Source organism: Octopus bimaculoides, chromosome 19, assembly GCF_046866305.1.
Source record: "Octopus bimaculoides isolate indiv1 chromosome 19, ASM4686630v1, whole genome shotgun sequence".
NCBI lineage: Eukaryota > Metazoa > Mollusca > Cephalopoda > Octopoda > Octopodidae > Octopus > Octopus bimaculoides.
In genome coordinates, this window is record NC_142946.1 from 55,443,178 (window position 1) to 55,458,015 (window position 14,838).

General features: G+C 38.1%; 1 protein-coding gene and 1 long non-coding RNA gene across 6 annotated transcripts in view; one reads left to right on the top strand and one right to left on the bottom strand.

Annotated features, from left to right (window-relative positions):
- LOC106875410 (uncharacterized) overlaps positions 1-7,136 on the top strand; it is a 113,011-nt gene extending 105,875 nt beyond the window's left edge. The window contains exon 4 of the long non-coding RNA XR_008266170.2: positions 4,921-7,136. This is a non-coding gene — a long non-coding RNA (uncharacterized LOC106875410). The remainder of the gene's footprint in view (positions 1-4,920) is intronic.
- LOC106875408 (serine/threonine-protein kinase PAK 1) overlaps positions 1-14,838 on the bottom strand; it is a 190,346-nt gene that overhangs the window by 165,824 nt on the left and 9,684 nt on the right. Inside the window, exon 1 of one of the 5 annotated variants that reach the window (XM_089337808.1) lies at positions 10,376-10,849. The exons of 1 other annotated variant lie outside the window; for it this stretch is intronic. The gene's annotated coding sequence lies outside the window, so the exon portion shown is untranslated. Of the gene's footprint in view, positions 1-8,376; positions 8,412-10,375; positions 10,850-14,838 lie in introns of those variants that run through there. 3 more of the 5 variants (XM_014923522.3, XM_089337810.1, XM_089337807.1) reach the window with 3 other exon arrangements.

Genomic DNA, 14,838 nt, shown 5'->3' on the forward strand with positions numbered 1-14,838 from the left:
GATTGAAATGTATGGCGAGGTGTTGTATTGCAAATGCATCAAGCTCATGTCAGAATGGAAACCAATAATAACAATGAAAACTGAAGGTTTAAAGAGATGTTTAGTTGTAGCTAGACTCCAGGAAGAGGAGTCTGACAGTGAAAATGAAAACGTGATAATGTTGGTGTTGAGAAACAAAGAGTAAAGAATGTTTCACTCCATGGGTAATGTGAGCTTGGAAGAGGAACTGAATGAGAGAGAGAGAGACAGAGAGAGAGAGAGAGAGAGAGAGAGAGAAAGAGGGGGAGAAAGAGAAAATTGGGGTGATGACTAAGAATTGAAAAAAAAAAAATTGGAAGAGGAGAGAAGCAGAGAGGAAGGACTGTATAGGTAAATGAGAGGGGAAATAATATGGTGATAGGGAAGAAGAGGTAATTTTGAAGTGTTAGTTAATTGTGCTAATGATTAAATTCTTTTATCTCTTCTAATTAACTGTATCAATTTGTGCTGACAACATCATATCTCAGCAGATTACCCAAGTTAAGGCAATGCTAGGCTTAATTGTTGGTAAAAGGTTTCTAAAATAATTATCGTGGTGAGGTCAAGCATCAAAGTGTGAATTTATTGTAGACTGGGGATGGAAAAGTTAAAATATCTCAGCGTTTTAATGATGCTGGGTACATCATTTCACTGGTGAGCTGGATGTTAGATAAATTGGGCAAAATGCATGATAAAAACTAGAGACATAAATAAATGAACGTATATTTGGTTAGTTCCTATTTTGTACGATAAGATTACACAACCATTATAACTAAAGATAGCAGTCATGACAAAATCTTTCACTAATAAGAAATACCTTATAGGCAATGTGTTCTATGAAAGCTTCACATTGAAATAATCCTTCTTTTCTTCTTTGTGTAATAGTGTTATTCTGAGATAAACTCAACCATTAGACAACAGAAACAACATTATTATTACTATTATTATTATTCATCCTGATTAATCAACTTTTGTTCAAATTGGAAAAGAAGAAAAAAATATTCCTTAGAGTTAGGTTACTTTATAAGAAGAAAATTATTTATAAAAAGAAGATTATAAATTTGAAGAGCAAGTGTGTGTGTGTGTGTGTGTGTGTGTGTGTGCGTGTGTGTGTGTGCATGGGTTATCAGCAGATTGAGCAGCATGCAAAATATTTGAGAGGGAAAAATAAAGTAAAGAGCTGTACAAAGTTTGATATTCAACATTTCAACTGACTTTGACAATAGGCATGACTAGGGTGAACTTCAATCAGGATTTTGAAACAAATATCTGATTTCAGTGGAAAAGAAAGAAATACAGAAGTATTGTTAGATCAAATAATATATAAAACTTAAAGCTTCATGATATATTCACCCAACCAAACCCTCTTTTTTTCTGAAAAAGAAACAAAATAGAACACAAAAAATATGATTCCTGTACTGAATAAAGACATCATGAGATAAAATAAGCATTAATTTGCTCGTATTATTCCTGAGATATATTTCCTTTCAAAAATAACAATATTGTTAGACTGAGAGAAGCAGAAGGAAAGAAAGAAAAGAAAACAGAAATTCTTTGTCATTCTCCAAATCTATAATTCTTTGTTCTTAATCTTTCCTATGAAACACTTTGGAACTGTCTGATTTGAGAGAGGAATATATGGACGTGTGTGTGTGTGTGTGTGTGCATGCACGCGTGCATATGTATATATGTATGTGTATGTATGTATATATATATATATATATATATATATATATATATATATACATACACACACACACACACTGCTACAGTGAAAGTACAGATAAAGAAACTATTGACTTTGATGTTTACTTACATCATCAGCAGTTATTCAGGGAACAGGTAAAAGAGGTTTGAAGTTAAAAAAAAAAAAACATAATAAAAGGTAACCAAAAATGTAAAACATGAAAAATTTCTCAAGTTGCACTCAGAAGCAGGACAATTCTTGTCCTAGTTAATCAAAGTATAGAAATAGGTACACAGACTTCTGGGAATAGTGCTCTATTCAAAGAATCAGATTCTTATCGTGCAGTAAAAATTTGTGAATCTAAAAATTGACTTCATATGCATTCAGCTCTGTTGGAGACAATTATTTATCAAAGTACACAGACTAATTCTGCTTTGAAATCTAAAAGAAGCTTCCACACTTACAACTCTCATGCACCAATGTGAAAGAGGCTTTCTTTATATAGTCACTCAACATGCTACAAGTTGCAACAAAATCTCTCTCAATTCACATCCTACCATCTTTAACCCTTTAGCATTCAGGTTATATTGACAAACATAATGCTTATTTATTCAAATTGGTTTGAATTAATCCTGCAGTATCTTGTTGCTTCAAGATTTCAATGATGTGTGTATTTTTAGAATGAAATTTGTACGGAAGGTGTAAGAGGTCAAATCTGGTCGCTTTAAACATAAAACATGTAGAACATTTGGGCCTGATGTGGCCGGTTTAAATACTAAAGGGTTAAAGATATGTAGGATAATGTAGTTCAACAGTTAGTCCCTCAGTCTGAAAAGAGTTCTGAAAGTTCCTCATAACAACTGAATGCATAGAAACCTAAACTTTAGGTTCTACCATTCTTACCTGAGCTGGAAACTGCTACAGTCAAAAGCATATCCTTATTCGTTTCAGTCATTGGACTGTGGCCATGCTGGAGCACTACTTTGCTAAATTTTAGTCAAACCAATCAATTCCAGTATTTGTTTTCCAAAGTCAGCGGTTTATCCAATCAGTTTCTTCAGCTGAACTGCCAAGTTACAGTGACACTTGCCCAAGGTGCCACAAAGAAAGGACTGAACCTGAAATCTTGAGGGTGGGGAGCAAGCTTCTTACCACACAGCCACATAAAGATGTATCCACATATCTTAACACTATTGTCTTATTCTCCTTTCTCCAGACATTTCATTACGCCTTTGCTTTAACTCATTCCCCTAACTTTGCAAAGTCAACAGGAGGAAGGGGAGAAAACCAATACATGGTCACTCACCAGGCTAGAAATAACAACCAAATATCTATCAAACCACATTTTACTGTCAGAAAAAGGAAAGACACATAGGATAATGTATTCCTAGATAACCCTAAAAAAACATGATGGCTATAGTCAGTATGTCTCTGGTTGTAGTTCTGCTCAATAAAGGTTATTTAAGGGCCAGATAATTATCTCTCCTCCACCACTATAACCACCATCACCACCAAAGGAATTCAAAATATATTCCAATGTGTGTGCATATGTATACAAATGGCACTGTGTTGTTGCGGTTATTATGAAGCATTAGGTCATTCTTATTTGAACAAGGGAAATCCAGTTGTGAACTACTCAACTTTTTAGATATCATCAATGTTTTCAAATGTAAACTTTATTTAATCTTATCCAGCCCAAATATTCAACCTATTTTATGTTCAAACCAGCCTGATCCAGCTTCTTACACCTACCCTACAATGTCATTCTAAAAATAAACAATGACATCATTGAAATCTGGAAGCTCCAAGATAATGCATGATTAATTCAAAACAAAGTGAATAAACAAGCATTATATTTGATAGAATAATCTGAATGCTAACGGATTAAAATGATTTGTATAATTTGAGGGTAATTTGGCTACATTTTCTAGTAAGCCAAATGACTAAGTAGAGGTTTCCTCATTACATGGTGCAATGTGCTAAAGAACTGCACTCTACAGTAAGGTGCACATTGTAGAAGAGTGCGGTATTGAGGTGCATTTTCTAATGAGGTACTTATTGTCCAGCATGCACCAGATAATCATGAACACAATTTTAGCAAGCCACAAGTGGAATAGAGGCAACTAATAAGAGGTTCCTCCAAAAGATCTCTGGAGTAACATTACTCGACAGACTGTGGAACTCAGAGATCAGGGAGTTCTGCAGGTTGAGCGACTACTTCTCAACAACAAGAGGTCATAGCTCCAGTACTATGACGTGATTAGGATGTCATAGGAAAGAATCGCAAGACAGATTCTTCAAGCTGAGCCAACTGGCTGTAGACCTAAGGATAGAAAAAGAACAAAATGGTTGGATAACAGCCAGAGTTTCAGTTGGTCATGCTTGGGAATCTAGACAGGAAATCTAGTGAGGGTTGCTTCACATCAGACCATTTGGAGGAAATAGCTGAGGACTCTATCCCTATGATCCTCCCGGGGATAGTAGGCAGAGAAGATGGATAGATGGATAACTGGAAGGCAATCTAGCAATCTTATACAAAGTTAATCCACATTAAGCGCAAACCTGGCTGTGTGGTAAGAAGTTTGCTTCTTAAACACATGGTTCTGGGTTCAGTCTCACTGTGTGACACCTTGGGTAAGTGTCTTCTACTATAGCCCTGGGCTGACCAAATCTTTGCGAGTGGATTTGGTAGACAGAAACTGAAAGAAGCCCATTATATACATGTGTGTGTGTCTGTCTGTCTGTCTGTCTGTCCACCACCACTGCTTGACAATCAGTGTTGGTTTGTTTGCATCCATGTAACTTAACAGTTCGGCAAAAGAGACTGATAGAATAAGTACCAGGCTTTAAAAAATAAGTTGATTAAAAATTCTTCAAAGTGGTGCCCCAGTATAGTCACAATCTAATGACCAAAACAAGTAAAAGAGAAAAGATTGCTCTGTAAGAAGCATAGGGCTGGTTTCTTGGTATATCTGGCATATACATTCCTCTATGGACAGGATGCCAGTCCATCGCAGGATTACTCATTTTTACAGTTGAGTGGACTGAAGCGACATGAAATGAAGTGTTTTGCTCAAGAACTCAATGCATTGCCTAGTCCAGGAATTGAAAATACAATCTTACAACCATGAGTCCAACATCCTAACCCACTAAACCCATGTGCCTCCACAATCTTATGTAAAGTACACCAAATTTTGTTTCCATTTCTGTTTCAGACGTACTGGCAGTACCAATGTGACAGACCCCAGTCTACAACAGGAAATGAAAAGACACAACATGCTTGTAGCTCTAGCAGGCAGCTGCAGCAACTTAGAGATAACCACCTGCTTCTTGAACACAACGAAATACTTCACCTTTCAAAGTCAAGAACATGTACAATATCACAACACAGTACCTCAAATGTGCCATACCACCTAGATAATGTATACCAGGTAAATGGAAATAAAATAAAAGAAAAATGCCTAACAAAAAAAAGTAGAAGAAAGAAATAGGTTTTCAGAAAAGTGATACACATGTTCAACTAGATATTTTCTTTGATTTGTTTCAGTCATTGAACTACAACCACGCTGGGGCACAACCTCAGTTTTAGTTGCACAAATTGACCCTAGTACTTACTTTTTTTAAAGTCTGATATCTAGTCTGTCAGTTTCTTTTGCTGAACTGCAAGGCTACAGGAGTAAACAAACACCTGATGTCAAGTGTGTGTGGGGGTGGGGAGGAGAACACATACACACGCACACACACACAGACGAGAGGCTTCCGCAAAGTTACCAGTGAGTAAATTCACTCACAAGGAATTGGTCAGCCCAACACTATAGTAAAAGACACTTGCCCATGTTGCTATGCAAAGAGACTGAACCTGAAACCACACAGTTGCAAAGTATGCTTGTTAACTACACAGCCAACCTACACTTTGATACATCTAAATCTTTGGCATTTGAACTGGCCATATCCAGCCCAAATATTCCACCTGTTTTATGCTCAAACTGGCCAGATCTGGCCTCTGACAAAGCAAACAATCACAGCATTGAAATCTTGAAACTTCAAGATAATGCCTGACTAATCAAAAGCAACAGGAATAAATAAGCAAACCATTTGATTGAGTAATCTGAATGCTAAAGGGTAAAAAAAAAGCCACAGTCTATAAAACCACTCTCAACCTCAGTGATGACCTTGAGGCTGTATGCTAGAATAACTTGGTTCTCATTCAAGTTACCTATCATATCCACAAGGGAAATCTTTGAATGAACCCCTGGTAAAGCTATTTGGTCTTTCTTTCAGCTACTTCCAAAAGGAATATGTCATCTGTGACTAGGAGAGAGAGAAACATTTTCAGCAATTAGGCATTGTCTGGATGGCCAAGTTTGTCCAGCAGATCGACTCAATCAGAGCTATTGCCAAGCAGCTCAAAGTGGAGGAGTCCACTTTATGATGCATACTGAATGAGGACATCATGTAAAAATCCTACATGAGAAGACAGCCCATGTGATCTAGTTGAAACAGAAACTGAGCAAGCTTGAGCACCCCAAGAAACTCAACATGGTCTGGTTCTTCACCGATGAGAACTTCAACCAGGACCAGAAGGTGACAAGGCGGATCAACAGATGGTTCTGTATGGACACCATGGAGGTACTCTTGATTACACACAAAGTTCCTGTTGTTTCTGATTGTGCTGAGTGTTGAGAGTAATTAGAGCCATGCCATACTGTCTCCCTTTTTTCCCCTACAAAGCTTCAGGGCCAGTGTCACTACCTTATATTGTGCAGAACACAATCGTCAAACCATGGATTTAAGAGTAGTTCAAAGAAGGCCATATGTGTTCCAGCAGAACCCTGCTCCCTACTACATGAGCCTCTCAATCCTGGAATAGCAATCTAAGAGGTTTTATGATCATGTGACAATACGTAGAATCACTGGACAGCTGAATCTGGAGCAGCACTGAGAGAAAGCTAAACTAGCAGCTCCACTATATAAAGGGTTTGCTGAAAACTGCCATTGTAGGTATGATGGATAACATGCAACAAGAATCACTCGATCCTGGTAGACAGTTACTTCCATGGCAGCATTGAGACCATTATAGAGACTGAGAGTGGTTTTATAAAATAAAACCAGATTGTTTAATGCATCTAGTTTAGCACGTTTCGTTTTTCTGAAAGTAATTTTGCTTTCAATTTAATATCTTTGTTTTTTCTTTTATTTTGTCTTCATTTACCTTATTTAGTAAGTAGAGTACATTCCAAAACCTTTGGTTTCAAAGCTCTTATAGAGTATTGATTTTTCTGAACCAGGGGTTGTCACCTCAGTCAAAACACTTTAAATTAAGCAAATCCTAAATTTATTTAAATTAAATGAAATTCAAGTACCTGTAGACTGAAATAAATTAGTGCACAGACAATCTGTGTCTGGAAAGTCAGTGTAGTGTCTGTATTATATTTTGATGTGGTACGTGTGATGGTGAGGTACTGTACATCAGGTATGGTATCTGATGTAGTGCAATATAGGTAACAGAACACTGTACAACATAGTGTGTTGTAGTTGGTATGACAGTGTAGTGTGACATAGCTGACGTATAGCATAGTGTAGCTGAGTGCAGCTAGCAAGGTGTGACACAGTGCAATTAATATAGTGGAGTGCAGCTGACTTAGCCCAGGATGGTGTTATGTGGTAAGTCATGGTTGAAGAACTGTTACGCAAGAGCAGAGGAAAAGAAACTTCTCAAAAACAATGTCTTATTCTACAGACTGACCGTAAGTCACGTAATGGGTCAGAAATATGTCTTTTGGACAAATGTACTGTCATGGAAGATGGGGAAAAGAATAAGTGATATAAGTATCTAAAGAAATGAGTGGTGAGTGAAAAGGGAAGAATGGTGTTGATGACGACGACTGGGTGTGTGGGAGTGATGAAGGAAAATCACGGGAATACAGAATACTTGTGAAACAGGCCAGAATTTTTTAAAAGCCAAAACCAATGTGAAATATTCGATCATTTTCGGCAATCTGAGACGTTTCTATACATGACAGACAAAAGTAATGTTCATCCACATACATCAAAGACATCCAGACATATGCACTCACACATTAGGTGCACACATGCACACAAACACATCTCCAGAATATTCAAGGTGTGTGCTGTTAGATGACAAATACGGTCTCCACTGAGTGTTACCCTACTACAGACAAGAAAAGGGAGAGAGAAAGAGAGAGAGAGAGAGAGAGAGAGAGAGAGAGAGAGAGAGAGAGAGAGTCACATCCTCCACATTGCTAAAACCGGCAACCGGTTCTGAAGACTAACTGAACAAACCATTTTCCATGCTGCTAAGTTCTCCGTCTTGACAGAGACAGGTAAAAATAGATAAACAAATAATTCCATACAAGTGTGTGGATGGAGGTAGGGAGAGAATCAAACCATTACACAACAGCAGCACACTACTGTGTGCGTATGTGTGTATGTGTCTGTATCTGAAATATGTTTATGTGTGTGTATATGTATGTCTGTGTCTGTAATGGCTTCTTACATATGCATGAACCCTGAGATTTTCCATTCTGCTTTTAGTTTTTTTTTTATTTAATAAATGTGGAATGTGTGATGTTCATGTATTTTAGAAGAGCGATTGGCAACGTACATACATTGAATCAGAGAAGCGGTTGTAAACGAGAATGGAAACCTACTTGAGAGGACGGTTCGCCGACAACTTACCACCGCAACAATAACAAGAATAACATTACCAACACTACAAATAAAAATAATAATGATAATGATGATCACTAAACTATCATTAATTTTAGCAGCAGCAGCAATAGTAGCAGGGTTGGTTGTTTGGGTCAAGCGGAAGGAGAGGCGCTCTCATCAACGAAATGAGAACATTCATTAAGTCAATTAAACATATATTCACCAATCTTAACCTCAAGTAAATACAAAAAAATTACTACAATAACGAATCGATGACGGAGATTCGGCGCGGTCGTTCGACCTGCTAACAAATAAAAAATTCTCTTCCTCAACCCTACTGGTCTAATAATTGGGAAGGACACCATAGATAATGTATTCTTAGATATAGAAAAGGACGGGATGGTCAAGGTTGGAACGCTTTTATTCACAGATCTGCTTAATCAGGGCCATCTGACAAAGGGCTAAACAAATACAACAGCGATAATAATAATAGTAAAATAATAAAGTAGGGAAGTGCGAGAAATGAACAGAAGACTGATAAAATTCCAAACGAAACATCAGACATCCAACCGAGGAGCTGAGTGATTCTTGGTTTGACCCAAGCAAAAATTTTGTCATCTGCAGAGCAGATGACAATTTTCTGCCAGTATCTTTCCATTGACCAAATCGGTTCACTTGAATATAAACAGCAAATATACATACATGCATTTATGTATATACCACACACAGCGAAATAAATACATATAAATATATAAATAATTATAGATTCGCCCGCACAGTTCTAATTATACATTCCTCGCCTGCAACCCGCTATAGCCGGATGCTACCACGAGTTGAAATGTTGTCCCACTACCCCTCCAAATATTACACACACACACACACACACAATCTAGACATTTTCAGCTACTACTTCAGCATGGCATGAGTGAAAAATGTTTCTCCTTCCAGTGTGGCCTTCACAGTCTAGTTGGAACGTGGCACACACACACACAAACATATAATACAAATTCCAAAAGCATTTTTTTCTCTCTATTATAACAGGCACAGTGGCGGGAGACTCGAAACTGTAGTTTCATAATAAAATAAAGGACGGGAGGGGTGTATGTATGTGTGTGTGTATATATATATATATATATATATATATATATCAATACACACACAAATATACAGAAGTGTATATCTATATATATATAATTATACACACACACTCATACATCTATACCTACATACACATACAAACACACACACATATACATATGTATACATGTTATGTATTGGTGTGATACGATATATTATATGCAAATAAGCACTGGATGATGGTACACGAGGAAAAAAACATGTACGAGTGGGTGGAAAGCAGGAGGATGGGGAATAATAAGTAGGTCCGATAAGGTGTGTGTGGTGGTGTGTATCAAGGTATGTGAGTATGTGTTTGTGAATTAAGATGCATATTCAGAGTGTGTGTGTGTGTAACGCTAAGGTGCGCGTGTTTATATAGCAGACAGAGAAGACTACCCCGGGGGGGAAAAAGAAATAAGCGAGTTTAGGAGCAAGCCTTAATATAAAGGGGGGGGGGTCCATTAATACGAAAAACCAATCCCCACTTCTGGAATATGTGTCGGCATTTTATGACTTAGCCGATCAGATCAACGAGATCGATCGATTTGACAGAAAAGCTACTTTTTTTTTAACAATCATCACTGTTATTATCATCACTACTACTACTACTACTACTACTAAGCACTATTACAACTACTAACTTTCAATCATAAATTCAAAAATACAAAATTATGTCTGTACACACACATATACACACTATATATATATACACACACGCATAATATGTAATATATGTATATCATATAAAATATATACATAATATAAAATAATAATAATAATAATAATATGTATGTATGTATGTATATTTCAAGCGAACACACAGCCATCAACAAGAAACATTTCAAAAACGATAAGAATAATATGAGATATATTACATACACACGTTGAACTGAAGACTGGTCGCTATTCCAAGTGGTGTGAACAGGAAATGCAATCGAAGTAGGGAAAGATAGTCGGGTGGGTGGGGTTGCAATGAGAGACGAGCGGACAGTCAGGCAGGACTAATTAGAAATTTTTGATTCTGGCAAGTGAATGAAGGGTTTGATGCCGGATCCAGGGATATATATATATATATATATATATATATATATATATATATATATATATATATATATATCACTGTTGGTGAGTGATGGTACTCAACACACGTTTTCTGGTGTGAACTGTTGTCGGTAATGTTTTAGTGGCCAGCGTAAGGCACTTGCCGGGCTGAAGTTAGCTCCCTTACAATCTGGCCTTAATTGTCACATTTACTCCTATATCCCCATCAATTGCACAGTAGTACACCGACGAAGTGAATACTCCACAACACCCCACAAACAACAGCCTCACACACAGCCAGAAATAAAACGATTTATTTCTTCAATGAGGCGATACGAAGGCGTACAGTTTAGGTGTTAACGTCACTTGAAAGAATGGAGACAAAACACGAGAGAGAGAGAGGGAGAGAGAGAGAGAGAGAGAGAGAGAGAGAGAGAGAGAGAGAGAGAGAGAGAGGAGAGAGAGAGAGAGGGGCTGGATTCAAAAATAAAAGAGCTTATCAACTTCATACCTGCATTTAGCAAGCCTTTAAATAATTAAATATTTCTGTCTTTAAAAGGCAATTTATTAAAGTTCTTGTAGGTGAAATGTCAGATAGGGGGAGGTGCATGACAAGGAGAATAACAACACAACTTAATATTGACACACGAATGGCAAAGGAGAGAGGAAAAGCTTTGAAAAGACACAAAGACAATTTTGTCATCAGCTAAGTATATTACTGGTAGTTATTTTATCGTCCCAGGAAGAATGAAAAGAAAGTCAACACCAGCATAGTTTGAACACAAGTGGAACCGATTTTCAAAAGTCTTTTGTACGACATATTACTACTTACTAACACTCTACTCTCATTAGTAATAAACCTTCCAACTAGAAACACAAAGCCTGCAATTTGGGGGGAGGGAGCAAGTCGGTTAGATCGACCCCCCAGTGCTCAACTGGTACTTCTTTCATCGAACCCGAAAAGATGAAAAGCAAAATCGGTAGAATTTGCACTCAGAAAGTAAAAGACGGACGAAATGCCATTAAACATTAATGATAATTCTAATTATGGCACAAGGCTGGCGATTTTGAAGGGAGGAGGTTAGTCGATTAACTCGACCCCAGTACCTGACTGATACTGTATTTTATCGACCCCGGAGGGATGAAAGGGAAAGTCGACTTCGGTGGGATTAATAAAGGGTTCTGATTTGAAGACTGACAATTTTTTGAGGGCAGGGATTTAATCGATACTATCGTCCCAAGTAACTTGACTAGTACTTTAATTTGTCGACCCCCGAACGCATGAAAAGCAAAGTTGACTTTGGTGGGATTTGAACTGAAAAAGTAAAGGACCGGAATAAATACCGCAAAGCATTTTACCGACGCTCAGACGATTCTGCCACCACAATGGACCAAGGTATAGGCGACAATAATTCTTTACATTGCTACATTGGTAAATAAGAGGGAGAAAATAATGATAAAGGTTTCAATTTTTAGTACAGGTTCAGTAAGGTTAGGGGGTGAGTCGATTATATCAACTCCAGTAATTGGCTGGTAGTTTATTTCATCGATCCCGAGGGAATGAAAATCAAAGTCGACCATGACAGAATTTGAAATTAGAACGTATGAAGGGACGAAATTCCGCTAAGCATTTTGTAAGGCATGTTAACTATTCTGCCAGGTCACCGCTTTCGAGGGAATAATAATAATAATAATAATAATAATAATAATAATAATAATAATAATAATAATAAAGAAATACCAGCCACTGCGAGACGAGATAGGAAAGTTATGGGGCATGAGGAAAGTAATGATGATACCGGTGGTAATTGGAGCATTAGGAGCAGTTTCCAAGTGCTTTGAAAAACATATTTAAGAATATTGGGTCAGGCTCGAGCTGAACCAGAAGACGGCAATGTTGGGTACAGCTCACATTCTAAGGAGAGTATTGTCTCTTTGAGTCACAGGAGAAGGCACTACTTGAAACGTTTCGGGATTTGTTGTTGCCTTCTTTCAGGTAAAGAATAACCGGTAATTAAGAACTATTCGAGAGTCTTTCAGAATAAAAACAATAATAATAATAATGGTTTCAAATTTTGGCACAAAGCCAAAAATTTCGAGGGAGTGGGTAAGTTGATTTAGAAACAAGTAAGTTCAATTGATATTTATTTTATCGAACCCTAAAGGATGAAATGCAAAGTCAACCCTGGCGGGATTCGAACTCAGATTGTAAGGTCGGAAGAAAAGCCGCTAAACGTTTTTGCACAGCGTGCTAACGATGTCGCCAGTTCGCCGATTTCGAGAGAACAATAAGAAATAATAAGAAATTGTTTCATCCACAAATTAAGAAGTGGAACTCCTATCTATGTGTGATCCTAATCATACCCCGTACTGTGACAGACTAGCTTGAGCAACTGTCACTCAGTTTTAGAAACAAGTTAATAAAGAAACCGCTTCAGTAGTGATTCACTGTTGATTAAGACATGGATTCGGAAACACTAACTAACCCACCCGCTAATTCTTTTATGTTCGCGCAGATTTATGGCTGGAGGAGAACAAAGACAGTGAGATCTGTTTGCTATTTTTTATAACTAGAGCGACAATTACAGCCGTTATGTCCTTCCATAACAGATTCCTTGTTTTCGCCACTTTCTAGGAGAGAACAAAGCTGTGTTCGATAAAATCAGAAGGAACAACAATAACAAAAAGAAGTGATATCTTCGTCAGTGAGTAATGTACAAGATAAAGAGATGGGAGAGAAAGGGGTGATGTCACGTATGAAGTTGTATTAATGATTTTTAGAAGGTAGAAGAGTGGCGGTAAAAAGAAATAAACGAGGTATGGGTGGGTGGGTGGGAGAATACGGAGAGGTTTGGATGAGTCACAGTATGGTGGTGGTGGTGGAGTAAATGGAGAGGGTGGTTGGGGAAAGGATCAATGCAAAAACATCGGCACCGGCTGACTGTCAGTCTTCTGTCTCGTATCAATGTTTACGTAGATTTGGACCAAAGTGAACCAGAAGGGACGGGCAGAAAAATCTAAAAGTGGCTAGTTACACCCACCTCATTCACTTGAGGCTGACAGAGAGAGACAACTAAGGAAAAAATAAGAAACAGTTTGTGTTACTCTGTCTGCTTCAGGGAAGGAAAGAGGGGAAAAGAGAAAAATTATAATTGACTAGAAGTTGAGAAAGCTAACAAGTCGAAACCAGGGATAAAAAGAAAAAACCAGCCTCCCTATGTGGTCCATAAAACGTGTGTGTGTGTGTGTGTGTGTGGTTAAGTTTGCTTCCCAACAACCATGGTTCCGGGTTCAGTCCTACTGCATGGCACCTTGGGCAAATGTCTAGCCCCGTCGAAACTGAAAGAAGTCCGTTTTGATGTGTGTATGTCTTTGTCGTGAGATCGCGCGGTAGTTGTGAGTGTGCACCGTTTCACAAATGGTGTCATTCGTTTCCAATATTCTGCAAAGACATGTCTAGCCATTGGGGAAACATTACCTGGCTTGGAAACAGGTGAGGATTGGCTGTAGGAAGGACATCTAGCCGTAGAAAATTTGTCTCCATAAACTCCGTCCGACGTATGCAAGCATGGAAAAATAGATGTTAAAAACGATCTTTATATATATATATAATATATAATGCACACACACATAACAGGCAGGGGGGGGGGCTGGTGAGAAAGTGGGTGGTTTGCAACAGAATGCACCTGGTTAAAAACACATGACGCACCAGGTGGCTATTTCAGTTGGTCGATTAAGTCCATATGCAATGCCCACGAGTATAAGATAGAATGGTCACACCTTCAGTCAAAATAGCGACGGGTGGTCGAACTACCACCTGGCTGCTGTTTTTTTTTTTCTTGTTCTCGTATGAAAAGCAAAGAACAAAATATCCCATCTCATCTTCCTTTCAATTATGGTACCATATGAAAAACGTCTGAGTACAAGCATGACTGCGTAATTAGGAAGCTCGCTTTGCAACCATGTGGTTTCGGATTCAGTGCCACTACGTAGCACCTTGGGCAAGCGGGTTCTACTATAGCCCCGGATAGACCAATGTCTTGCGAATGAATTTGGTAGACGGAAACTGGTGAAACCCGTCGTGTATGTCCCGAACCACCACCTGACAACCTCGTAACTTAGCAGTTCGGCAAAAGAGTAAGCACTAGACCTAGTGCTTATTAGAAGTACTAGGGTCAATTTATCCGACTAAACCATTCAATGTGGTGCCTCAGCATGGCCACAGCCCAATGACTAACAAGTAAAAGGTAAAAAAATACATGATCATCATAAATGTTGTCTCTTTTACGTTTCGGAGATCA